The following is a 26,269-nucleotide window of genomic DNA, read 5'->3' as shown; positions in this document are numbered from 1 at the left end:
ACAGGCGTGAGCCACTGCGCCCGGCCTAAATGTAACTTATTTAGTACCTTTGATGTAAAGAGAAAATGTGTGAAAGATTTAGTTTTTTTTTTTTTTTTTTTGAGATGAGTCTGTTACCCAGGCTGGAGTGCAGTGTCATGATCTTGCAGTCTCTGCTTCCCGGGTTCAAGCCGTTTTCCTGCCTCAGCCTCTGGAGCAGCTGGGATTACAGGCATGCACCACCACGGCCAGCTAATTTTTGTATTTTTAATAGAGACAGGGTTTTGCCATGTTGGCCAGGCTGGTCATGAACTCCTGACCTCATGTGAGCCACCATGTCCAGCCAAGAATTAGTATTTAAATTTTAGACACTCTTTTTTTTTTTCAGACGGAGTCTTGCTCTGTCACCCATGCTAGAATGCAGTGGAGTGAAATCGGCTCACTGCAGCCTCCGCCTTCTGGGTTCAAGCTATTCTGCCGCAGCCTCCCAAGTAACTGGATTACATGTGTCACCATAGCAGCTGATTTGTTTGTATTTTTCATACAGATGAGGTTTCACCATGTTGGCCAGGCTGATCTTGAACTCCTAAACTCAAGTGATCTACCCACCTCAGCCTCCCAAAATGCTGGGATTACAGGTGTGAGGCACTGCACCTGGCCCCAGATTTTTGATACTCTTAAACCTTCTGATCCTTAGTTTCTTTCTCCAAAATACTCTTTCTAGGTTTAAAAAAAAAAAAAAAAAAAAAGGCTCTTACATTTGGTGCTATGTAAGTGAAAATGTTTTTTAGGTTTTCTTGATTTAACAATAGAGACAGGGTCTCCCTATGTTGCCCAGGATGATCTCGAACTCCTGGGCTCAAGAGATCCTCCTGTGTCAGCCTCCCAAAAGTGCTAAGTAGGATTACAGTTGTGAGCCACCACACCCAGCTGTAAAAATGTACTTATTTTCCAGCCTCTTTTGTATAAACCGTAGTAAGGGATGGGAGTATTGATGTTATCTGTGAAAATAGCCACCATTTACCCATAAGATAAAACTTGTTAAAGCAAAAAAAAAAAAAAAAAAAAAAAAAGGAGTCATGAAATCAATTGAATGGATCTTGATCAGCTTTTTTTTTTTTTTTTTAATGAACAGAAAAATATCAAAATTCATCAGGCTTAGTAAGGGTGTTAAGGTATTGTGAATTTCTTGTTTTACATACACACATGTGTACTGGGTAGCTGTATTAAAGAACGCTCCTGTAAGTCATGGAAAAAGCTTGAATAATCCTGCTATAGAGCAACAGTTCCAGATCTTCCATGAGCCCATGACACCTTGGCGTCTGTGAAAGTCATGAATTTGAGAATCTCCTTCAGGCTTTCTAAGTATCTTATTGGGTTTTATGACTAGATATGCCATCAAAACGCCCACAAAAAGTCATAAAATGAGGTGGATACTTTTAAATTTTTTAAAAAATTCATTATTAGTTGCAAGAAAGTAAGGAATATCTCCAGATGCTAAACAGCAGGTAAAAACAGGAATCCAGAGAGGTGAAGGGATGATAAGGACAAGCTGCCTCTGTGTCTGCAATCCCAGATCTCCTGACTCTTCTGTTAGCCACTCAGGCCTCAAGCCAACCAAACCAAGGGTCTGACAGAAGATGCCCACCTAAAGCCAAGAGTTCAATAGCTAAAAGCTCAGTGAAAGGATAAATGAAGGAGGCCATAGAGAGAAGACAGCAAAGAAATTTCCTAAACCTTTTCACTGAGTGAATTGAAAAAATATCCCTGAGACTCTGAAACCACAAAGTGGCCTTCCTTTGGGTTTACAGAACAAATTCATATTTTCATTGAGAATTAATTTTAGAATAAACTCAGGCTAATGGAGGACCCAAACACCTTGCAGAAAAAATCGCTAATCCTCTCTGGGAATGAACTTTCACCTGGACCTTCCTTCTCAAACATGCATGGAATATTTACACAAATTAATGTATTCTCAGCTATAGATGAAAGTCAACAAGTATCAGAGAGCTGGCATTACACAAATTATATTCTCTGACTACCAAGCAATTAAACAAGAACTTAATAACAGAATTAAAATATCCTGGAGATCAGGTGAAAGATGGTGAATAGGAGACAGGGCTAACATGTACCTCCCACTTAGATGGACAGAACAGTGTGCGGAGACTCACACTGTAAACTTTTGCTCCAAGAACCATGGCAGGAATGTACCAGGAAAACTGAAAGAATTCATAAATCCTTTGAAAGAAGCAGTACACCACTGCAGATTCTGTAAGACAAGCAAAATACTGTGAGTTCCCAAAGTGTGAAAGGGAAAAAACCTGCTTCCAAATACACATCCCCACTGGTGAATTGGAGAAGGATTTAACCTTACCTAGAGCTGAAACAGATTTAGGGAGCCACACAAAATATAAAAGTAGAAGCAGCAGTGGGAAGAGCCTAAAGGTACTTGCAGTCTCCAGCTCAAACCCAGGGAAGTCATCTCTGACTATATCTCACAGTGGACCTTGGGGAAGGCAGCCAGCAGAACTAGGGAGGGGTCACAGGGTGCAAGTAGTTTCCAATGGAAATTTGTAATAATTTCAACTGGGCACAAATTTTCTTCAGCAGAATCTGGGGGCAAACTGGGAGCAAAACTGCTGCAGATAGGAGCACAGGAGCCAACGACAACATTGTGGACAGACAGGGAAAGCTGTGCTTGCTTTCTCAGTGGGAAAGCTTACAGCCTGGGGCAAGTTCTCAGCAGGGCATTAGAGGAATAAGACCAGACTCACCAACTGCATGACAGCTGGGTGAGACCTTTCACTACTGGCTATCCCCTACTTCCTTGGCAAAGTATATGACACAGAAGAGGCAGCCATAATCCCCTCTGCAACACAACGCCGTTGACCTGAGAACCACCCCCAATCCCACACAGCAGCCAAGGCAATCACCACCCAAGGACAGTCTAAGCCCAGACCCATGTAATCCTGCCCCCACTTGATATTTTTTCTCTACCTACCCTGGTAGCTGAACACAAAATATAGAAACTCTTGGGAACTTTATGGCACCATCCATCACCTGAGAAACCAGAATACTTACCCTGGCCAACTCAGGGCAAGCTTACGTCTCCCTACTAATACCACAGCTGGTGCTGTCTTGAAAGTACCACTGCCTGGCTAGAGGCAAACCAGCTCAGGCCATTCTAGCAACACATGACATAATAACCCTGTTCACAGGAAGGAGAAAACAACAGCTAAGTCCACCACCTGCAACATTCTGGCTAACTAGAGGTCCTGAGTCTGTCCATGTGACAATGTCACTACTAGCATAACCAGCATTTAAGAAAGCCAGCACACTAAACATATCTACAACCAAGGACTCTCACAGAGTCTAATTCACTCCCTTGACACATCCACCAGAGCCGGTGCTGGTGTCCATGGCTGGGAGATATGAAGGACCACATCACAGGACTCTTTGCAGACATCCCCCAGCACCAGCCCGGAGTGTGGTAGCACCACTGGCTGGCTAGACTCAGAAGAATAATGACAATTACTGCAGTCTGGCTGTTAGGAAGTCCCTTCCCTAATGGAAGGGGGAGAGCACCACATCAAGGAATCATCCCATAGCACAAAAGAATCTGAACAGCAGGCCTTGGGTTCCACACCTTTCCAATGAAATAGTCTATCCAAATGAGAAAGAACCAGAAAACTAATTCTGGTAATATGACAAAACAGGGTTTTATGACACCCACAAAAGATCACACTAGCTCCCTGGCAATGGATCTAAACCCAAAAGAAATCTCTGAATTGCCAGATAAGGAATCCAGAAGGTTGATTATCAAGCTACTCAAGGAGGCAGCACAGAAAGTTGAAAACCAACTTAAAGAAATTTTAAAAACAACATAGGATATGGATGAAAAATTCTCCAGAGAAATAGATATCATAAATAAAAAATAAACCTTCTGGAAATGAAAGACACACTTAGAGAAATACAAAATGCACTGGAAAGTTTCAATAGATTACAATAAGTAGAAGAAAGAAATTCAGAGTTTGAAGACAAGGTTTTCAAATTAACCCAATCAGACAAAGACAGAGAAAAAAGAATTAAAAAACAATGAATAATGTCTCCAAGAAATTTGGAATTGTGTTAAATGGCCAAACTTATAATAATTGGTGTTTCTGAAGAAGAAGAGAAATCTAAAAGTTTGGAAGACTTAGTTGAGGAAATAATCAAGGAAAACTTCCCTGATCTTGCTAGAGATCTAGACATCTAAATACAGGAAACTCAAAGAACACTCTGGGAAATTCATCAGAAAAAAATGATCACCTAGGCACATAGTCATCAGGTTATCTAAAGTCAAGACAAAGGAAAGAATCTTAAGGGCTATGAGACAAAAGCACTGGGCAATCTATAAAGGAAAACCTATCAATCAGATTACCAGCAGATTTCTCAGCTGAAGCCTTACAAGACAGAAAGGATCAAGGTCTTTCTTTAGCCTATAGAAACAAAATAATTGTCAGTCAAGAATTTTGTATCCAGCAAAACTAGGCTTCATAAGTGAAGGAAAGATAAAGTATTTTTCAGACAAACAAATGCTGAGATAATTCACTACCACCAAGCCAGCATTACAAGAAATGCTAAAAGGAGTTCTTGAAACAAAACCTGGAAATACAACAAAATAGGACCTCCTTAAAGCATAAATCTCACAGGGCTCATAAAATAAAAAGTATTTGGGCAACAACTAGCATGATGAATAGAAGAGTACCTCACATCTCAAAAGTGATGTTGAATGTAAATGGCCTAAATGCTCCACTTAAAAGATACTAAATGGCAGAATGAATAAAAATCCACCAACCAAGTATCTGCTGCCTTAAAGAGACTCACCTAACACATAAGGACTTATATAAAGGTAAAGGGGTGGAAAAAGATATTCCATGCAAATGGAAACCATAAACGAGCAGGAGTGGCACATTTTATATCAGACAAAACAGACTTTAAAGCAACAACATAATAATAGTGGGGGACTTCAATACTCCACTGACAGCACCAGTCAGGTCATCAAGACAGAAGATCAACAAAGAAACAGTGGACTTAATCTATACCCTAGAATAAATGGACTTAACAGTTCTGCCTGTTTCCGGACAAGCGAGGAGATTCATGGTCTGGTTCTTGGACTTTCCTTGCAGGATGGCCCCCAAACACCAGTCTCCACTCCTGCCTCAAAAGAAGAAACCAAGACCACCTCCTGCTCGGAGACTGGAGGAGACAACGGCTTCTGCAGGCTTGCCAAAGAAGGAAGAAAAAGAACAGCAAGAAGCATTGAACACATTGATGAAGTACAAAATGAAATGGACAGACTTAATGAACAAGCCGTTGAGGACATTTTGAAAGTAGAACAGAAATATAACAAACTCTGCCAACCATTTTTTTTGGAAGAGGTCAGAATTGATCGCCAAATCCCACATTTTGGGGTAACAATATTTGTCAGCCATTCAGAAGTGTCTGCACTGCTTGGGGAGGAGGATGAAGAGGTACTGCAGTATTTGACCAGAGTTGAAGTGACAGATTTTGAAGATATTAAATCAGGTAACAGAATAGATTTTTATTTTGATGAAAATCCTTACTTTGAAAATAAACTTCTCTCCAAAGTATTTCATCTGAATGAGAATGGTGATCCATCTTCAAAGTCCACTGAAATCAAATGGAAATATGGAAAGGATTTGATGAAATGTTCAAGTCAAACACAGAATAAAGCCGGCAGAAAGAGGCAGCGTGAGGAACCAGAGAGCTTCTTTACCTGGTTTACTGACCATTCTGTTGCAGGTACTGATGAGCTAGGAGAGGTCATCAAAGATGATATTTGGCCAAACTCATTACAGACTACTTGGTTCCTGATATGGATAATGAAGAAAGAGAAGATGATGATGAGGAGGAGGAGGAGGAGGAGGAGGAGGAAGGATTAGAAGATATTGATGAAGAAGGGGATAAGGATGAAGGTGAAGAAGATGAAGATGAAAGGGAGGAAGGAGAGGAGAATGAAGGAGAAAATGACTAATAGAGCACTGATGGATTCCAACCTTCCTTTTTTAAAAATTTTCTCCAGTCCCTGGGAGCAAGTTGCTGTCTTTTTTTTTTTTTCCCCTCGTGCTCATTCACCCTGTTCTTGAGGTCTCTGTTCTCTAAACCACGGCTTTCAACTTATTTTGGGAGACACAACTCGAGCATAATACAATGGGAAAAGAGTCTCTACCCCTTTCTGTTCGAAATGCTTTGTTATCCCTTCCTGTCTGACCAAAACTGTATGGAATCGACACCACCAAGCTCTGTGGGAAAAAAAGAAAAACCTGCTCCCTTCGTGCTACTGGAAGCTGCAGAGTGCTAGGCCCTGTGTATTAGTGCATAGAATTCTAGCTTTTTTTTCTCCTTTCTCTGTATATTGGGCTCAAGAGAGTACACGGTGTCTCTATGTAAATATGGACAGTAGGCATTTACCAACATGTATCTACTTGTTTAAAAAAAAGAATAAAAAACTTTAAAAAATGGCATTATAGAAGGTCAGCAAAGGATAGGTTTGAGATGTTTGGGTGGTTAAGTGGGCATTTTGACAACATGGCTTCTCCTTTGGTATGTTTAATTGTGATACTTGACAGACATCCTTGCAGTTTAAGATGGCACTTTTAAAAGAAATTCTCTCCTAATGATGACTTGAGCCCTCCCACTCCATGGGAGAATCAGCAGAACCTGTAGGATCTTATTTGGAATTGACATTCTCTATTGTAATTTTGTTCCTGTTCATTTTGAAATTTTCTTTTTATTTCACTGGAAATGAAAGATGATACTCAGTTTTAAATGTTAAAAGTATACAAATTGCTTTGTTACAAAAAAACTAAATGTGTACACAAAGGATTTGATGCTTTCCTCTCAGCCTAGGTATACCTACTATGACCTTCCAAGTTTGACTTGTATAACATCACTGTCAAACTTTGTCACCCTAACTTCGTATTTTTTTGGTACGCCCTTTGCAGGATGACCTCATGGCTATGTGGATTGAGTAACGGGATTTGAATCAATGTATTAATATTTCCATAGCTGGAAAACGTGGGTACAATTTGCCATTGGTTTTTGAAAGTATTCACATCATTGGGAATACCAGATTGCTCAATACTTTCTAAGTATATTGTGCCCTTGATTTTTATCTCCAAGTGGCAGTTTTAAAAATTGGCCTTTTACCAGAATATAAAATAATAGTGCCTGCCACTGAGAGGTGTCAACGTGCTAGCAGCCCTCGCTCTCGGTGCCTCCTCGGCCTTGGCGTCCACTCTGGTGGCACTTGAGGAGTTCTTCAGCCTGCCACAGACACTGTGGGAGCCCCTCTGTGGGCTGGCTGAGGCTGGAGCTGACTCCTTCTGCTTGTGGGGAGGTGTGGAGGGAGAGGCCCCGGTGGCAACCGGGGCTGCGCATGCAGCGCTCATGGGCCAGCACAAGTTCTGGGTGGGTGTGGGTTCGGTGGGCCCTGCACTCGGAGTGGCTGGCTGGCGCCGGCTGCCCAGAGCAGTGAGGGCTTAGCACCGGGGCCAGCAGCTGCAGAGGGTGTGCCGGGTCCCCCAGCAGTGCTGGCCTACCTGGGCTGCACTCAAATTCTCGCAGGGACTCAGCTGCCTCCCCGTGGGGCAGGGCTCGGGACCTGCAGCCTGCTATGCGGAAGCCTTCCCTCGCTCCCAAGTCATGGGTCCTGTGTGGCCTGAGCCTCCCCGCTAGAATCCCTACGAGCGCCTCCCCAAAGAGCACCTTCCCCACGAGTGCCTCCCCCAGGAGCGCCTCCCCCAGGAGCGCCTCCCGTGTGAGGCCCGCGCAGCCCCTGCACCTTAGTCCCATTGACTGCCCAAGGGCTGAGGAGTGCAGGCGCCTGGTGTGGGACTGGTGGGCAGCTCCACCTGCAGCCCTGGTGCAGGATCCACTGGCTGACGCCAGCAGGGCTCCTGGATCTAGTGGGGACTTGAGAACCTTTATGTCTAGCTAAGGGATTGAAAAAACACCAATTAGCAACCTGTGTCTAGCTCAAGGTTTGTAAATACACCAATCAGTACTCTGTATCTGGCTAATCTAGTGGGGACTTGGAGAACTTTTGTGTCTAGCACCCTGTGTCTAGCTAAAGGATTGTAAACACACCAATCAGCACTCTGTGTCTAGCTCAGGGATTGTAAACACACCAATCAGTACTCTGTCTAGCTCAGAGATTGTAAACGAACCAATCAGCACTCTGTCAAAACGGACCAATCAGCTGTCTCTGTAAAATGGACCAATCAGCAGGATATGGGTGGGGCCAGATAAGGGAATAAAAGCAGGTTGCCTGAGCCTGCCAGCAGCAAACCCTTGGGTCCCCTTCCACACTGTGGAAGCTTTATTCTTTCGCTCTTTACAATAAATCTTGATGCTGCTCACTCTTTGGGTCCATGCTGCCTTTATGAGCTATAACACTCACTGTGAAGGTCTGCAGCTTCACTCCTGAAGCCAGCAAGACCATGAACCCACCAGGAAGAAGGAACAACTCCAGACGTGCTGCCTTTAAGAGCTGTAACACTCACCGTGAAGGTCTGCAGCTTCACTCCTGTCAGCAAGACCATGAACTCATCAGAAGGAAGAAGTTCCAGACACATCTGAACATCCGAAGGAACAAACTCTGGACACACCATCTTTAAGAACTGTAACACTCACCACGAAGGTCTGCGGCTTCATTCTTGAAGTCAGCAAGACCAAGAACCCACCAATTCCGGGCACACCACCACTATCCAACAGACCTGGTGCTCTAATGCCAAGTTATACATGAGACAGCTGCTGGCATGTCTTCATTGGCTATAGAAAATGTGGCCAAGAAGATAGGCTCTCAGAGTAAGAAGTCTGTGATGGCTAGCAGCAACTGTCCCTGCTCTCTGGTATAAAGCTCTCAAGTGTGACTATGTGAATCTGGGTAAGATAATGGACCCAGCTCTGTCTGCTCAGTGCCATTGTGCAGAGAGGCACCCTAATGCATAAGCTTTTTAATGCTGTAAAATATAGTAGCTGAAATTAAGCGCCACTTTGTCAGAGGTAAATTAATGGACAGTCTGATGAAATTCAGAAGCTTTTTGATGTATAAAACTTGATAAATGGAACATTCCATCAATAGGCAAAAGTGTAACAACCTATCTAGATGGATAGTATGTAATTTCTGCACAGGCCTATGTTTAATAAATACATCACTGTATACCAATCAGGAATCTTGCTCCTGATCGGTATATAAAAGAACACAAAGATTAAAAAAATGTACTTCACAGATATTTGCAGAACATTTTATCCAATAACTAAAGAATACACATTCTTTTCATCAGCACATGGAACATTCTCCAAGATAGACCATATGATAGATCACAGACAAGTCTCAATAAATTTAAGAAAATCAAAATTATATCAAGTATCCTCCCAGACCACAGTAAAATAAAACTGGAGATTAACTCCAAAAGGAACCCAGAACACTATATAAATACATGGAAATGAAATAATCTGCTCTTGAATGATCTTTGAGTCAACAATGAAATCAAGATGGAAATTTAAAAATTATTTGAACTGAACAATGTAACATGACTTATCGAAACCTATGGGTTACGGCAAAAGTGGTGCTAAGAGGAAATTTCATAGCATTAAATCCCTACATGAAAATGTCTGAAAGAGCAAAAACAGACAATCTAAGATCGCATCTCAAGGAACTAGAGAAGCAAGAACAAACCAAGCCCAAACCTAGCAGAAGAAAAGAAATAATCAAGATTAGAGCAGAACTGAATGAAATTGAAACAAAAATTACAAAAGATAAATGAAACAACAGGCTGGTTCTTTGAAAAGATAAACACAATTGGTAGACCATTAGCAAGATTAACCAAGAAGAGAGAAGATCCAAATAAGCTCAATTACAAATGAAACATGAGCTATTACAACCAATACCACAGAAACACAAAAGATCATTGAAAGCTACTATGAAAACCTTTATGTGCACAAACTAGAAAATCTAGAGGAGATGGACAAATTTCTGGAAATATACAACCCTCCTAGATTAAACCAGGAAGAAATAGAAACATTGAACAAACCAATAACAAGCAGTGAGATTGAAACAGTAATTTAAAAATTGCCAAGATAAAAAAAGTCCACAGCCAGATGGATTCACAGCTGAATTATATCAGACATTCAAAGAAGAACTGGTACCAATCCTACTTAAACTATTCCAAAAGATAAGGAGGGAACCCTCCCTAAATCATTCCATACAATCAGTATCACTCTAATACCAAAACCAGGAATGAACATAAAAAACAGAAAACTACAGACCAATATCCATGATGAACATAGATGCAAAAATCCTCAACAAAATACTAGCTAACTGAATCCAACAGCATTTCAAAAAGATAATACATCATGATCAAGATAATACATCATGATAAATTGATGATACATCAATTCATGCCAGGGATGCAGGGATGGTTTAACATATGCAAGTCAGTAAATGTGATATATCACATAAACAGAATTAAAAACAATGATCATATGATCATCTTAATAGATGCAGAAAAGTAATTTGACAAAACCCAGCATCCCTTTATGATTAAATCCCTCAGCAAAATTGGTATAGAAGGGAAATACCTCAAGGTAATGAAAGCCATCTACGACAAACCCACAGCCAACATTATACTGAATTGGGGAAAAGTTAAAAGCATTCCATCTGAGAACTGGAACGAGACAAGGATGCTCACTTTCACCACTTCTATTCAACATAGTGCTGGAAGTCCTAGGCCGAGCAATCATAAAAGAGAAAGACATAAATCAGTAAAGAGGAAATCAAACTCTTGCTGTTCACCAATGACATGATTGTATACCTAGAAAACCCTAAAGACTCATCCACAAAGCCCCTACATTTGATAAATGAATTCAGTAAAGTTTCAGGATACAAAATCAATGCATTACACACAAATCAGTAGCACTGCTATACACCAACAATGACCCAGCTGATAATTGAATCAATAGCTAAATCCCTTTTACAACAGCTGCAAAAAAAATGAAACACTTAGGAATATACTTAACCAAGGAGGTGAAAGGTCTCTACAAGGAAAACTACAGAACACTGCTGAAAGAAATCATAAATGACACAAACAAATGGAAACACATACCATACTCATGGATGGGTAGAATCAATATTGTGAAAATGACCATGCTGCCAAAGGCAATCTACAGATTCAATGCAATTCCCATCAAAATACCATCCCCATTCTTCACAGAACTAGAAAAAAAAAAAAAACTCTAAAATTTATATGGAACAAAAAAATAGCCTGTATAGACAAAGCAAGACTAAGCCAAAAGAACAAATCTGAAGGCATCACATTACTCAACTTCAAACTACACTACAAAGTTATAGTTACCAAAACAGCATGGTACTGGCATGAAAATAAGCACATAGACTAATGGAACTGAATAGAGAACCCAGAAATAAAGCCAGATACTTCCAGCCAACTGCTCTTTGACAAAGCAAACAAAAACATAAAGTGGGAAAAGGACACCCTATTCAACAAATGGTGCTGTGGTAATTGGCAAGCCACATGTAGAAGAATGAAACTGGATCCTAATTTCTCATCTTACAAAAATCAACTCAAGCTGGACGAAAGACTTAAATCTAAGACCTGAAACCATAAAAATTCTAGAAGATAACATCAGAAAAACACTTCTAGATGTTGGCTTAAGCAAAGAGTTTATGACCAAGAACCCAAAAGCAAATGCAACAAAAAACAAAAATAAGTAGATGGGACCTAATTAAACTAAAAAGCTTCCACACAGCAAAAGAAAAAATCAGCATAATGAACAGACAACCCACAGAGTGGGAGAAAAATATTCTTAAACTACGTATCTAACGAAGGACTAATATCCAGAATCCAGAAGGAACTCAAACAATCAGCAAGAAAAAAGAAAAAAACAAACACCCAAATAATTCCATCAAAAAGTGGGCTAAGGACATGAATAGACAATTCTCAAAGAAGATATACAAATTGCGAACAAACATTAAAAAAAATGCTCAGCATCACTAATTATCAGGGAAATGTACATTAGAACCACAATAAGATACCACCTTAACTCCTGCAAGAATGGCCATAATTTTAAAATTAAAAAAAAAAAAAGATGTTGGCATGGATGTGGTGAAAAGGGAACACCTTTACACTTCTGGTGGGAATGTAAACTAGTACAATCACTATGGAAAACAGTGTGGAGATTCCTTAAAGAACTAAAAGTAGAACTACCATTTGATCCAGCAATCCCACTATTGGTAATGTACCCAGAAGAAAATAAGTCATTTTATGAAAAAGACCCTTGCACATGCATGTTTATAGCAGCATAGTTCACAATTGCAAAAAATAAGGAACCAGCCTAAATGCCCCTCAACCAATGAGTGGATAAAGAAAATGTGGTATATTTCCACCATGGAATTCTACTCAGTCATAAAAAGGAATGAAATAATGGCATTCACAGCAACCTGGATGGAATTGGAATTCTAAGTGACATAACTCAGGAATGGAAAGCCAAGCATCATATGTTCTCATTTATAAATGGGAGCTAAGCTATTAAGACACAAAGGCGTAAGAATGATATAATGGACTTTGGGGACTTGGGGAGAAGGGTGGGAGGGGTGGGAGGGATAAAAGACTACATGCTGGGTACAGTGTACACTGCTCGAATGATGGGTGCATCAAAATCTCAGAAATCACCACTAAAGAACTTATCCATGGAACAAAAAACCACCTGTTCCCCAAACACTATTGAAATAAAATAAAATAATGACAGATGGGGGCATATAAATAGGACTCTTAGTGAACAAGGAGAGAGAAACAGAGAAGGAAAGATAAACTAGGAAGAACAATGAACTCTGAGGAAGAAGATCAGAAAGACAAAATGTGCCCATGAGAGTCATAGAGGACAGATTGCCACAAACTAGGACAGGCCAACTACATACCTTATGTCTGTTGTCCCTGCTTCATCGCCTGGGGGTAGATAAGGACAGCATGAAAGCCCACACATAACCAGGACATCTTGGAAAACTTTCCTGTCTTAGCTCAGGAGAGTCCCTGTGATAGGAGACAAAATACCCCAGAGAGCAACTACAAACTAGTTTCTTGCCCTTAGGTGAGCAGCTTAGCTGCTCTTGCCTCAGTTTTCCCAGCGGGAAAGTGGGTACAATTCTTACTTTAGAGGCATATTGAGATCATACCGAGTTAAGGTGGGTACACGAAAAAAAATGTAAATATCTCATACTTGTAGCAATTTTTCTTTTAAATAATTCAGAGCTCATAGAGGAAATCATAATGGAAATCAGAACATACTTAGACAGAACAGTAACAAGAAACTATACCAAGACTCAAGGGATAAAAAGTCGCTTGTTTAAGTTTCATCAATTATGCCAAATTAACAGATTAGTTTATTTGTTTGTTTGTTCACACTTTGATTCTTTTACTTGAAACATGATAGCTAATAGATACACTACTCCTTTTAGCTCTTTTTAGGGAAGGTTTATCAAAAGTGAATTAATCACTTTCAGTGATGTCCTTTGTATAGGAATCAATTATGTTTCCTTGAAAAAATTTTAATTTGTCAACAGACTTTCAGAGAGTAGCAACCATCAGTTAGTTTAGAGGCAAGACTAAATATGAGAGCAGAGGGCAGAAAATAAATACATAAGCAAAAGGGGTAATATCAGTTTTCTGGTTATTTTTGACATGGGCAGGCCTTTAAAAATCTCACTTACTACTTCTCTATCTTCTGTAGACCTACACTCTATTGTACTATATGTTTATTGCTCCTGACTCGGATTACCTATCTTACCAGATCAAATTAATATAAACAAGTCAGGACAAAGAAGTCTGGCACACAGAAGTTACGGATGTGTGGATGGGATTAACACTAGAATTCTTACTAAATGAGTAAATTGCACTCCAACATTTCATAACTAAATCTTTTAATATAGATGTTTGCAAGGGATGAAATGTATAAAAGAGTAAAGGGGTCTCTGACAGGGAAATCTTGGAGTCACTGTTCTAGACTCTTATTTCTTGTTGGTAATTAAAAAAATATTTTTTTCCCTTAGAGAATCTGCTTTTAAAATAGTAATGAGCTAATTTGATAAAATAATGTGTACTAATTCACAGAAGTGCTCTTCCTGGTTAAATGTACTTACATGTGTTTGTAAATATTACCTTCAGAAGTCAATGCTTTCATCTAAAGAAGTGTCTGTAAGAGCAGGAAACTCATGCATTTGGCAAAATTATTTGGGGACAGTTATAAGCCAGTGGTTACCTGCAGAGTTTCCCCACTCCGGAAACTCCAGCATCATCTCTTTTGTCAGCCTATCCAGCTGACTCTTTACTAAAGTCACTTATGTCAACATTTTGAAGAATGGCTTAATTATTAATATATATGCACATTATCTGCAAAATCCCCAATCAGCCTGAGAAATAGTAAATTTTTTACTACTTACTTAGTCCAAATCTACTGCTTCACAATCCTTTTCCCAGATTTCAGTCCCAGACCCCAGAGTCAGTTTTAATCTTATTTCTTTACTCTCCCTATCTCTGCCTTCAAAATTCTCAGACATGGACCCCAACTCCTGCTCCTCCTACAAGCCCTACTGGCTACCTTGGCCCACTCCAAGTCCTAAGGCAATTCACCTCAGACCTCTGGTGATAGTTAGAATTTTCTTGCAAATTCGGGTGCTTTTTGCATAATTTGAGAGGTTTGTGAAAATCCAAACCTAAAGTCTCCTTCTTTGCCAGTGCATTAAGACCTGAAGCTCCCCACAGCCATCCCTGAATACATGCTCTCCCTACCTCATCTGCCCAACTTGGCCAGGTCACAGTTTGGTTTCCGCCATAGCAAGTTGGTTTGTGTCATGGGATCTGCCCCTAAGTTTCACCCAATCCCTTCTCCACCCATGACCAAACCTGCCTGTTATTTTGTCTTGCTCAGTCCTTTTCCTTGGCCTTGGAGTTCTGCCTACTACCTCCTCCAACACCTGAGGTTATGATACAAATGACTGGATCTCCTGAATATGAGTAGCCCACACACTTGACACCCACCTGGACCCTTGACACGGTCCCACTTCTGAATGGAGGCCTCCAGAATTGTGTTTCTGACTATGTTGTCTTTGAACTTAGTCTTGGTTTCCCAGCTTCCTCCTTAAATGCGGCTCTGCAGGATTATCCTCCACCTCCTCCACCTGAAGTCCCAAGCCACATCCTGGTTCCATTCTCTTTCTTCTCTTTTTCCTGTTCTTGGAAACAACCCACAATGCCTTGCATTGAAAGAAAACCAAAATATGGTTTAAATGCTGTATGAACTTCCACAGAAGGAAAATGCCAGATATCTGTTTTGCCTCTTTTACTGACTGTGAAATGATGCTCTGTATTTCATGGTTCTCCTGACTAAGGACTGTTCCAAAGTGCCTAGGACACAACCTACAAGTTTTTGACATTTTTTAAGCCATATGCTTTATATTCCTTTCTCCTGGATTTTCCCAGTTTGGGCTGTGTGTCTCCATGGTTGACCTGTCATGCACATAGACCGAGAAAAGGCAGATATTTAACAAGGAATTATAAGAGCTATTTGAAAGATCTGCTGGTCTTCATTTGGTTTCTCACTAAATGCTCTCATTCATGGGCACAGTAAATGTTCACTCTGAAATTCTCAAAAAGAGCAAAACAAAGTCAATTACCTCTTCTAATATAGATGGAAAACTACTGTAGATAATAAAGGAACGAACCATAAGAAGCACAGTGCTGAAAGCCAAGCACAGTAGTGCATGTCTATAGTCCCAGTTACTCGGGAGGCTGAGTCAGGAGGATCACTTGAACCCAGGAGTTAGAGGCTGTAGTGCACTATGATTGCACCTGTGAATAGCCACTGCACTCCAGCCTGGGTGACATAGTGAGACCCTATCTCTTAAAAAAAAAAAAAGAGAGAGAGAGAGAGACAGAGACAGAGACAGAGAGAGAAATTCTAGGATTATGAGACTCATGTCACTGTACAAAGCACTTTGAAATAGCAATGACAATAATAGCAGCCTCCCTGGATTTATCACTCCAGGTCCATGGCATTCTGCTACATGTCCTTTGCTGTGGCCCCATGAGATGGGTACTTTATAGCAGAGGAGCTTTAATCACTACACCCCACCATCTGTCCTATGGCCCCAAGTTTTTGTTTTAATGTTTAGTTTTCTGTTAATAGAGCTCAGTTAAAAGAATCAAAAACCAAAACCAGCCAACAAAAGGCATGAGTGTTGTAGAAAAAGTGGAGAAAACTCAAAGGTTTCACCCATTTGTACCTTACTGTGATCTTGGAGCTTCTCCCTCAGGACTTCTTGGCCACATTTTTCACAGTGAACTTTTCCAAATGCTTCAGTTGAAAGTGATACTTCAGAGCCACGCAGCTGACAAAATCACTCTCACAGCGCTCCCAGTTACAGGATTGAAGAGCCCACGTTCTTGCTCAGTGAAGTATTGGATTTAGATCCTGTTGATGACAAAAACGGAAAGCATGAGTCCTTTGAGGAAGCTCTAGTTCCTCATAGTTAGCTAAAATAAAGATATTCTTTCTAGTGTGTTCATTTGTTCTCCCTCACATTAGTGTTTTCTAAGAAACGTATCCCTCGGTAAAATCAAATACAACATCGTGAAAGTATCCATGTAGATCAGCTGCTTGTAACTTGGGTCTATAAGCACTAGAGAGGCTGAAAACCCCTAAAAATAAATGCAAAATTGTCTAAGTATATATATATGCATTTTTCTAAAAAGAGTTTCAAATAGATCTGTGATCCAAGAGATGCTAAAAACTACTGATTTTAGGTATTTCCTCTATTCATGGGACTCTCTGAGAGCCATAGATTCCTCCAATTTTTACCATCCAGTGAATTCTTATATTTGAGAAAATTATCATGAATGATGATTTCTGTATTTTGAATCATTCTCTGGATTTTTAAAATGTAAAAGAGAAAGAAAGTAAGAACCAGAAGTTTATACCAAGAGACATGGTCTAGAAGAGGATGTTGGTGGTTCTAATCTTCTAGCTGACTGCTTCTGAAACTGTATATTTATTTTTGTTGTTGTTGTCAGGCAGCTCTGCTTGCATTTGTAATAACTTACCTGAAGTTTAGAGCTCCTTCCTCAGAGTTAAGGATTATGGGATTTGTAGTTAGCCGTTTTGTAGCAACTGATTAGATCCAACTTTTCTAACTGCCCCAAAAAGTGTGTATATTTTGCATTTGCCACTGTAACAAATTGCCATAAATTTAGTGACTTAAACACACAAAATCACTATCTTATAGTTCTGTAGGTCGGAAGTCTGCCATGGATCTTACTGGGTTAAAATCAAGGCCTTGTGCTGTATATCTTTCTGTAGGTGCTGGGTAGGACCCCTTCCCTGCTTTTTCCCCACTTTTAGAGGCTGCTGCATTCCTTGGCTAGTGGTTCCCTTCCTCCATCTTCCAAGCCAGCAAAAGCTCTTGAAGTCAGGCTCAGGTTGCATCACTCTGATCTTTTCTACCTCTATTTTCCACTTTCAAGGACCCTTGTGACCCATAGGACCCAACTGAATAATCTATGATAATCTCCCTGTTTTATCTGCAAACTTAATTCTCTTTTGCCATGTCAGGTAGCAAATTCATAGGTTCCAGGGATTAGGACATGGACATCTTTGAGGGAGGAGGGATTATTTTGCCTATCACCTTGTAATTCTAAACAATCAGAAATAGAAATGAATCCAAAATGTGTCTGAGTAAAATGGAAGAAAGGCAAACTGTTTCTACTCTCTGCAAATGCTTCTGTGTGTAATTGGTTTTGGAGTCTTTGTCAAACAAATTAGAGCTGCTAGATGATCTTATTAAGGACATGCACTCTTCACTGAGGTGTGGTACAGTTTTCCAACTACGGGCCCTGTCACATCAGAAAGATGTGAAATCAAGCTAGTGGTTTGTGACCATGCCTAAAAGTGTCTGCTTGCTCCTCCTGTTCCCAGCCACTAAGATCATGTATATCACTGTTCCCAAACTGGATCCCATAGGAGGACACAGGTTGACACATGCCACAAACAAGAGTTCTTTATGCACTGATTCAAAGAGTTGTGGGATTTTTAAGCTGAAACATCCTCCTCCGGCCTGCTTTCCTATCCACTTCATCATTTTCACAGATAAGTATTTAGGGACAAGCATTTTTGTTTGTAAGGAATAGGAGCCCATTGAATGGAAAAATGGGTTTTATTGGAAGAGCTTCAGGAATCCTGAAAAATCCAAGAATAGGAAGCATACCTAGACCTCAAGGCCATTCCTGTTCCTACCAAATTGCCTGGCACAAGTGAATACTCAATAAGCTTTGGTCCAATAAATGGAGCAATGGGTGGGCAAATGAAGGAAGAGAAAATAATCAAGAATCAAGGTAGATTCTCTCACTAACTCTAGATTTGGCTCATAATCTTACATCTCTGCTTATATGTGTCTGCTTCACTTGTTTATTTCTATATGGATGTGTGGAGTTACTCACAATGGTGCCTTTGTAGGATGACCAACCATCCAGTTTGCCTGGAGCTGAGAGGAGTTCCTGGAATGCAGGACTTTCAGTGGTAAAGCCAGGAATGTCTCAGACAATCCAGCATTGCCTCACCCTAGCACAGCCTCAGAGGGCACCTAACAAGTCAGCTTCATAAATCCAGCACCTTTGAGTTAATGCATCAAGTCCCTCTACAAGCCAATGTTATAACATTTGCAAAATTTATTGGCTCAGCCCAAACTGTGATATGTATCCCGTGCATCAGGTTTTCATCCCTGGTTCAGTCACATGACCCATCCACAATTCTATGTACCAAGTTCTCTATGTACCAAAGGGCTGTTGAGGCAATGTTGGGCATGTGTAGACCTAGTACATCATTCAGAGGTTTCCAGCAAAAGCTTCCTGTCCATGATTAGGACGGCAGGGCAAAGGAATGAGGAGAATGTTGAGATTGTTAGATTTTCTCAGTGAGATTTCTCTCCTTCCTTTCCTTCTTCCTCCTTTGTTTGTCTCCCTTCATTACTGATTCACGTTTCTACTGTATTTGATGACAACATGCAACAGGTATTTCTATTCTAGTGCAGCAGTGGTTCATGGACCTCTGGTAGCCAAGACTCTTTCAGAGAGAAGCTGGGCTCAAAACTATTTTCCTAGCAATATTAAGACACTCTTTGTCTTTTTAATGACTGTATTGACATTTGTACTGTTGGTGAAAAAGTAATGATGGGTGAAACTGTTAGTGTCTTAGAATGAATTAAGACAGTGGCAGTAAACCATACTAGCAGTCATTTCACTCTCCATCAACATGTGGTGGCGGTAACGCTCAACAAACACCCTTTCTTCTCCTCCCTGAAGCTTTACAATTGAGTAAGCTCAAGTAAGGTCAAATAAGGACAGTGCTATAGAATGGGGTCTTGAAAAGAACCACCAGATGGGTCCAATCATGACAATTCTGTTTTCTCCAGTACCAGGAATGCAGGCTATTATCTTTCAAGACTGCTACTGAGTTGGGTCGCAGGGAGTGGGTCTAGGGTAAGCTAAAATGTCACAAAATTCATTGTTCTGAGATTTCACTGTTTCTCTTAACACTCCCTGGGTTGCTGCAAGCCTTTGGTTAATTTCTAGTTTTCTGGAAAAAATGGTTCTCACAATTTTTGCCAGATTTTTCCTTGCTTTTTTATGGAAGAGTGAACTTTCAGAGATTCTTACTCTGCCATTTTCACTGATATCACTCTGTAATTACATTTTGAATATTTTATATAGTGAAATTTGAAAGATAATAAATGTTTGTTTATAGATCACGAACTTTCCTTTTTGTTTTTTTTTGAGATGGTGTTTCACTCTTGTTACCCAGGCTGGAGTGCAATGGCACGATCTTGGCTCACTATAATCTCTGCCTCCCAGGTTCAACCTATTCTCCTGCCTCAGCTTTCCGAGTAGCTGGGATTACAGGCATCTGCCACCATGCTTGGTTAATTTTTTGTATTTTTAGTAGAGACAGGTTTTCACCATGTTGGCCAGGCTGTTCTTGAACTCCTGACCTCAGGTCATCCGCCCGCCTCGGCCTCCCAAAGTGCTGGGATTACAGGCGTGGGCCACCATGCCCGGCCCTCCTTTTCCTTAAATTATGAAAGCAGCACATACTAGCTATAAACAGTTCAAATAATACAAAATTTTTAAAGTGTTAACTCCCTTGTTTTGTGTACCTTCTTTACCCTCTGCCTTAATGCTTCCTTCATCTTACTACATCTAACAAATTATGGAGCACCTACTACATGTAGCTTGAAGTGGGCAAGTCATTGACTTAGTACCTTGTTTATGTAAAACTGAGTTCTGTTACTATTTGCCGACCTGAGAAAGCTTCCCTGGTCGATGGATGAACCAGATTACAGCTTCTGCATTTATGAGAGGAACTCTCATAAAGCCCAATGGCCAGAGAAGATGTTTAAATTCAGGGCCTTCATAAGTGAGATAAATACACCAAACAGGAGTCTCTTTCTAGTAAGAAGAGTTTCACTACTAAGTGCAGTGGCAGAAGCAGGGTCACAATTCCCAAAGCAGGGGTGAGTTTGTCATTCTTATCTGCATTTTGTGTTGTGCTTAGAATGTACTCTGACTGCCTGAGCAGTCCTGACTACAGAAGAGCAAAGTAGATCTTTCCTTATGGTCTGTGTTGATTGAAAAAGGGGTGCCACATATATTATTTGGCTAAATTTCTTAAACATGTCTTTTAAATATTCCTTTCCTCCTCCCTCCATCCAGCAGCTCCTGCAATATCTGTCCGTATTCTTCCCTCTCTTCCCACATCCACATACACACACACAAACCATCTATCTATCTATCTATCTATCTATCTATCTATCTATCTATCTATCTATCTATCTATCTATCTATCTATCCATTCCATTCCATTCCCTTAATTAACCTGCTTTCCTCTAACCCATCCCAGCCACTGGCTGACCTGCATAATGTATCTCTTCTTACCCCCAGGGATGCTTCCTCTCCCCCAAAATGGTCTGCACAGGTGGGCCATTAGTATGTATGGAGCATCACCAAGCTTGGAATCCTAAGATATGAAGCACCTGTTTTAAATGTCATCACCATGAACAAACACTTGTGGAGACAAGAGCTGCAGAAAATCCTACAGGGAATGTTTGCCAAACTGCCTTCTCCACAAAGTCCCGTGCCTAATACTCTCAAATACTCATCCCTCTTATTAGGTGAGACTGGTCTGAAATGCACATTCTATGTTTTTCTGCCAATTACTTGCAGAACTGGTCTAGAAAGGAGTGAAATAGGAAATGTCCCTGGAGCAGTTATAAGGCTGAGGCTGAGCTGCAGTTCTCTTTCGTACACTAGGGTAATGCCACTCAGAACTACTTTTCATAGCAAACCAACAGTCAGTACATCAGCCTCATTATGGGTTGACCAGGCTCCTGTGCTAACTCAGGACAACCATTTTTAAGTCAAACAAGAAACACCTTTGAGGGCCAGCACTCCTCTGCCTTCCCCACTAGTACCCTTGTCTCACAGACCCTAGGGAAGATTCTTTGCCTACAGAGACCGGGGATAGTGTTTTCACCCTGGAAGGCATTCAGCTGCCCTGGGAAAGCACCACCTTCCACATCTCCTGTTGGAGCCAGTCTTCCTCAAAACAGCTCAACTTCCTTCCTGGTCATCCTGGCCAGTGGAAATTTCTAGGCTATCTAAATCAGACCACAGATCAGCTCAGCCACTTTACAGGAAGGTGCAGGATACCGTTTAGAGTTAACCGTTTATTTCAAACTACAAAGGGGAAAACTTTCATTCTAGACCACTTCACTGGAAACTATGCTTTTTTAAAGCACCCTTTCACAAGAAGCACATTTCCCAGGATTTCTTCAATTTCATCTGAATTTCTCCTCTTTTCCATGTGAGTCTGGAAGTTTCCACGAGTGCTGTGTGGACTCTAAGCTGTTCGAGGACAGATAAGCCTCCCCGTCTGTTCCTGGTCACTCCTGGTGAGCACCGGGCAAGGACAGAAGCCACTAGAGTTCCCCCCAACCAGCCCACACCAGTCCAGCTGAAACTGCAGCCCAGGCACATTCTAAAAGACTTGAGCAGTCTGCTCTTAAGGCAAGGACCCTGGAGAGGTCAAAGATCAGAATTCCTGCTCTGATTACTGAGGCTAGAGGGCAGTCATTGAAATAACTGAGGCGGGTGCCTGTCACGAAGAAGTCAATCAGGCAAACAGTGCCATTTCCTGTGTGGCACACTTAATTGATTATGCTCTGGAACTTCACCTAGGGGCTTTCCACTCCAGGCAGCCACAGACCCTCCTTTTATTGAAGTTTAGGTGTTAAGTCAAGACTCCCTGCATTACAAGTCTATCTTGAAACACTCTCTTTATTCTTAGCCACACAGAGGAACTCAGACAAGAAAGCACTCTTACAACTCAGGTTGAGGAGAGCCAAGCTCATTTATTGCTAATTAGAATTTAGGAGAAACCTGGAGTGAAACTGAAACAGGCAATTAATTTCCCACCTCCTGTCAGTCACTTGGAACACCCGCAGGAATGTATACCTGTGTGGTTACTCAGTGTGGATCAAAAGCACCTCTGGTTCCCAATAAGGAACACAGGGCATTCAACGTGGTACTTAAGCAGCGGTGAGAGGTCTCCACTTCTCACATTCCTCTGCACACTCCAATGAACAGAGGGAGACTTCTGGCTGAGGAATGCGAGTCCCCCAGACCTGCCCCACTCAGGATGGTGTGCTGCCATTGAAACAGGCTACGCTACCACCAGTTTCACAGCTTGAAACCTCCCCTGGCAACACCCTTCACTTCTGTTCCACATGAACCCCAATGCCCTCGACTGTCTACCACCCACCACGCAGGCCGTGTTATAAAACCCAGGTGGCAATTCCCCGGCCTGAGCCAGCTACGCACATTAGAGTCAAGTCTCGGGTACCCACCGAGTTCAGGGCCTGATGCATAGTGGACAGATCACAATATTTGTTGAATAAATGATCCATAAAAATATTTTAAAAGTATGCCTTGGCTTTCCTCTTCCACCAGTTCAATTTATGGCTGCTTTCTCTTGTACCAAGTCCGGATGGGGTCAGATAGAAGCCAATTATCTATTAGTCTGGAAAAACATAGGAAGAAAAATCTGTTGCCAATCTACAGAGGCAGATAAAGATTTCTAAGAACATTTGTTTGAAATAAATAGTTGATAAGCTGCTTGCTTGTGGGAAGGGGTGAGACTCCAGGGAGCATGTCCAAATAGCAAAAGGCCTCCAAACCTTGGGGCCAGCTGCTCACTATAGGCTGTTAGTTTTGTGGAGCTTTTGATGTGCTTGGAGTGAGGTGTCAGCAAGGCCTGGGGGTATGTGTGTGTAATTTGGGTGAGGAGCACACAAAAAGATCCCCCCAGAAATGGCAAGGTAAGGGAGAGGCTCTGGAGAACAGAAATATAAGTGAGGATGACACTGTTACGGCATGTGAGAGTAACTTCCCTCCTACACTGTTCTCTGGGTACTATCTTGGAGAAAACCTATATTGCTCAGCAATGCTTTGGCTTTAGTGCATTTTGTGGAAAGGAATCTTGAAGAGGTGCTAAGTTCCAAGTCTAGGTTTGCTCAAGGCTGAAAAGAAACTACAGACATGCATGCGGGGCAGAAGAGGGCCAACTGCTTCAGGTTATGTCTCCTCCATAAAGCAAGTGAAATCAATGGTTTTTAAATTGTTTAATATTGCCTCTTTCCCCATGCCTGTAGACTTCTTGAAGTTCCTGTCCTTGTGGCAACAGGAGGTCTGTTGAAAAATAGGAAAGAGGCTGGGCGTGGTGGCTCAGGCCTGTAATCCCAGCACTTTGGGAGTATACAAAATTTTAAAAAGTTAGCCAGGCATGGTGGCACACACCTGTGGTCCCAGCTACTCGGGAGGCTGAGATGGGAGAATAGTCTGAGCCCAGGAGGTTAACACTGCAGTGAGCCATTATCGTGCCATTGCACCCCAGCCTGGGTGGCAGAGTGAGACCCTGTCTCAAAAAAAAAAAAAAAAAAAAGAAAGGATGTCAGTCTACTCTCAAAGTCTAGGATTCTGTGGCTGAGGACAGAAGGCCCATCTCGGGCTGATTTCAAACTACACTCATGCGTTGTTTGCTGATTTCATCATGGTGCAAACAACACAAATCTTGGTGGTTTAGACTACTGCACACCTAGGCGATATGGTATAGCCTATTGCTTTGCTCCTAGGCTACAAACCTGTATAGCCTGTGACTGTACTGAATACCATAGGCAATTATAACACAATGGTATTTGTGCATCTAAATACATGTAAACATAGAAAAGGTACGGTAAAAAACAGTGTTAAGAAGATTTTTTAAATGGGGCAGCTGTGTAGAAAACTTACCATGCATGGAGCTTGCAGGAATGGAAGTTGCTCTGCGTGAGTGAGTGAGTGAATGTGAAGGCCTAGGACATTACTGTACTCTACTGTAGGCTTTATAAACATTGTACACTTAGGCTACACTAAGTTTATAAAATAATTTTTCTTTCTTCAATAATAAATTAACCTTAGCTTGATGTAAACTTTTTAATTGTTTAAAATGTTTTAACTTTTGATTCATTTGTAATAACAGTTTAAACACAAACATATCGTACAGTTGTACAAAATAATTTTCTTTATATCTTATTCTATAAGTTTTATATTAAAAATTTTTAACTTTTTAACTCTTTTTGTTAAAAAACTAAGACAAAACCAAACACATTAGCCTTGGCCTAGACAGGGTTAGGATCATCAAGATGTCACAAGGCAATGGGAATTTTTCAGCTCCATTATAATGGGACCATCATTGTGGCACATGACTGTACTTTAGGAAAATGGTTCATTTTCACTTTCTACCTGTAGTTGGTGAAGCTTAATATTTATGTTCTGCCATTGTGGCCGTTGTTACTTTACCAATGCTAACCACCCTCCCTCCTTCCTGAGATTCCCTTTGGTGGTGAAGGAGTGTCTGAACCTTCTGACATTAGTATCTTCTACCCGAGAGATTACTTCAATGTAATTCACTTCATTTAAACATTCAAAAAAAACCGCTACTCTTTCGAGATCATGTTGTTTGAATCATTCACGGCATCATTAAATGTAAAAGTGAAAACATTAGGATAGTTTAATTTAGCTCTGCACTCAACATTAATGAAACACCTCTTTCAACAGCAAATTCTAATACTCTCTTCTCCAAAGAAGAAGTATCCCGCAGGCAATTGCACATCATTTGTCTCAAAAATGATGCATATAAACTGTTTCTAATCTAAAAGCATATACAAATTTAACATACAATGTTATATCATGTGGGATTTTAGCTCAAGCATAACTTCTAATGCCCTTAATCTGAACAAGGAGGAAATTTAGACTAGGTCATGTGGAAGGAAGTTTTCCTTCTAGCACTAGTAATCCGAGGTCCTAAAATATTTGGCCAACTTCTCTCCATCATGCCCTCTAATGCATAAGTTGCAAACAATTTTTTTCTAGCTAGAATGGAGACGTAGGTATGCTTGATTCATTTGCATACTTAGGCAAATAAACTGAGGGAAAGAAATGAGTATTTGTGGAGTATTGTGGAGTACCTAGGAAGCACCAGGTGTATTTTCCTATATACCTGTTCTTCATGTTATTACTGCATTAATACTGCATGTTATTACTGCCTACCTACCTACCTTGCAGGGTTGTTAGCATTAAATAAAATAACCTATAAATTGTTTAGTATATTGCCTGGCCCAGGCAGAGTAAGTATTAACTGTCATTGTTGAAACTCCCAGCTGCTTAATGAGGTGTATGGATATTAATATCTTCAGCTACAGATGGAAATGAGTTTTTAAAATTGAATAAGGTTATATAACTTGCCAGTCAGGAAATTACAGAAATAATTTTAGTCTAATATGCTTTTTATGTAAGCCTTAAATATGCACAGATTTTGAGAGGCATTATATTAGAAAAAACGTGGAGTTATATAGGTTTCACAACTGAAGTTAATTCTGGCTGTCGCTGAATTTGGTTAATTAAAAGTAGATACAAAACAAAATCCTGACTCTTGACTAATCTGCAAATCATTAACAATGACAGTTAATACTTACTCTGCCTGGGCCAGGCAATATACTAAACAATTTATAGGTTATTTTATTTAATGCTAACAACCCTGCAAGGTAGGTAGGTAGGCAGTATCTCGGTTT

The 26,269-nt window shown here is 40.7% G+C and overlaps 1 pseudogene; it reads left to right on the top strand.

Annotated features, from left to right (window-relative positions):
• Positions 1 to 5,118: 5,118 nt before the first annotated feature.
• On the top strand, positions 5,119 to 6,093 carry LOC112626228 (annotated as a pseudogene).
• Positions 6,094 to 26,269: the final 20,176 nt, after the last annotated feature.

This window comes from Theropithecus gelada, chromosome 6, assembly GCF_003255815.1.
Source record: "Theropithecus gelada isolate Dixy chromosome 6, Tgel_1.0, whole genome shotgun sequence".
In the NCBI taxonomy this organism is placed as follows: domain Eukaryota; kingdom Metazoa; phylum Chordata; class Mammalia; order Primates; family Cercopithecidae; genus Theropithecus; species Theropithecus gelada.
Note: the sequence above shows the minus strand (reverse complement) of the source record. Positions and strands in the feature narration are given on the sequence as shown.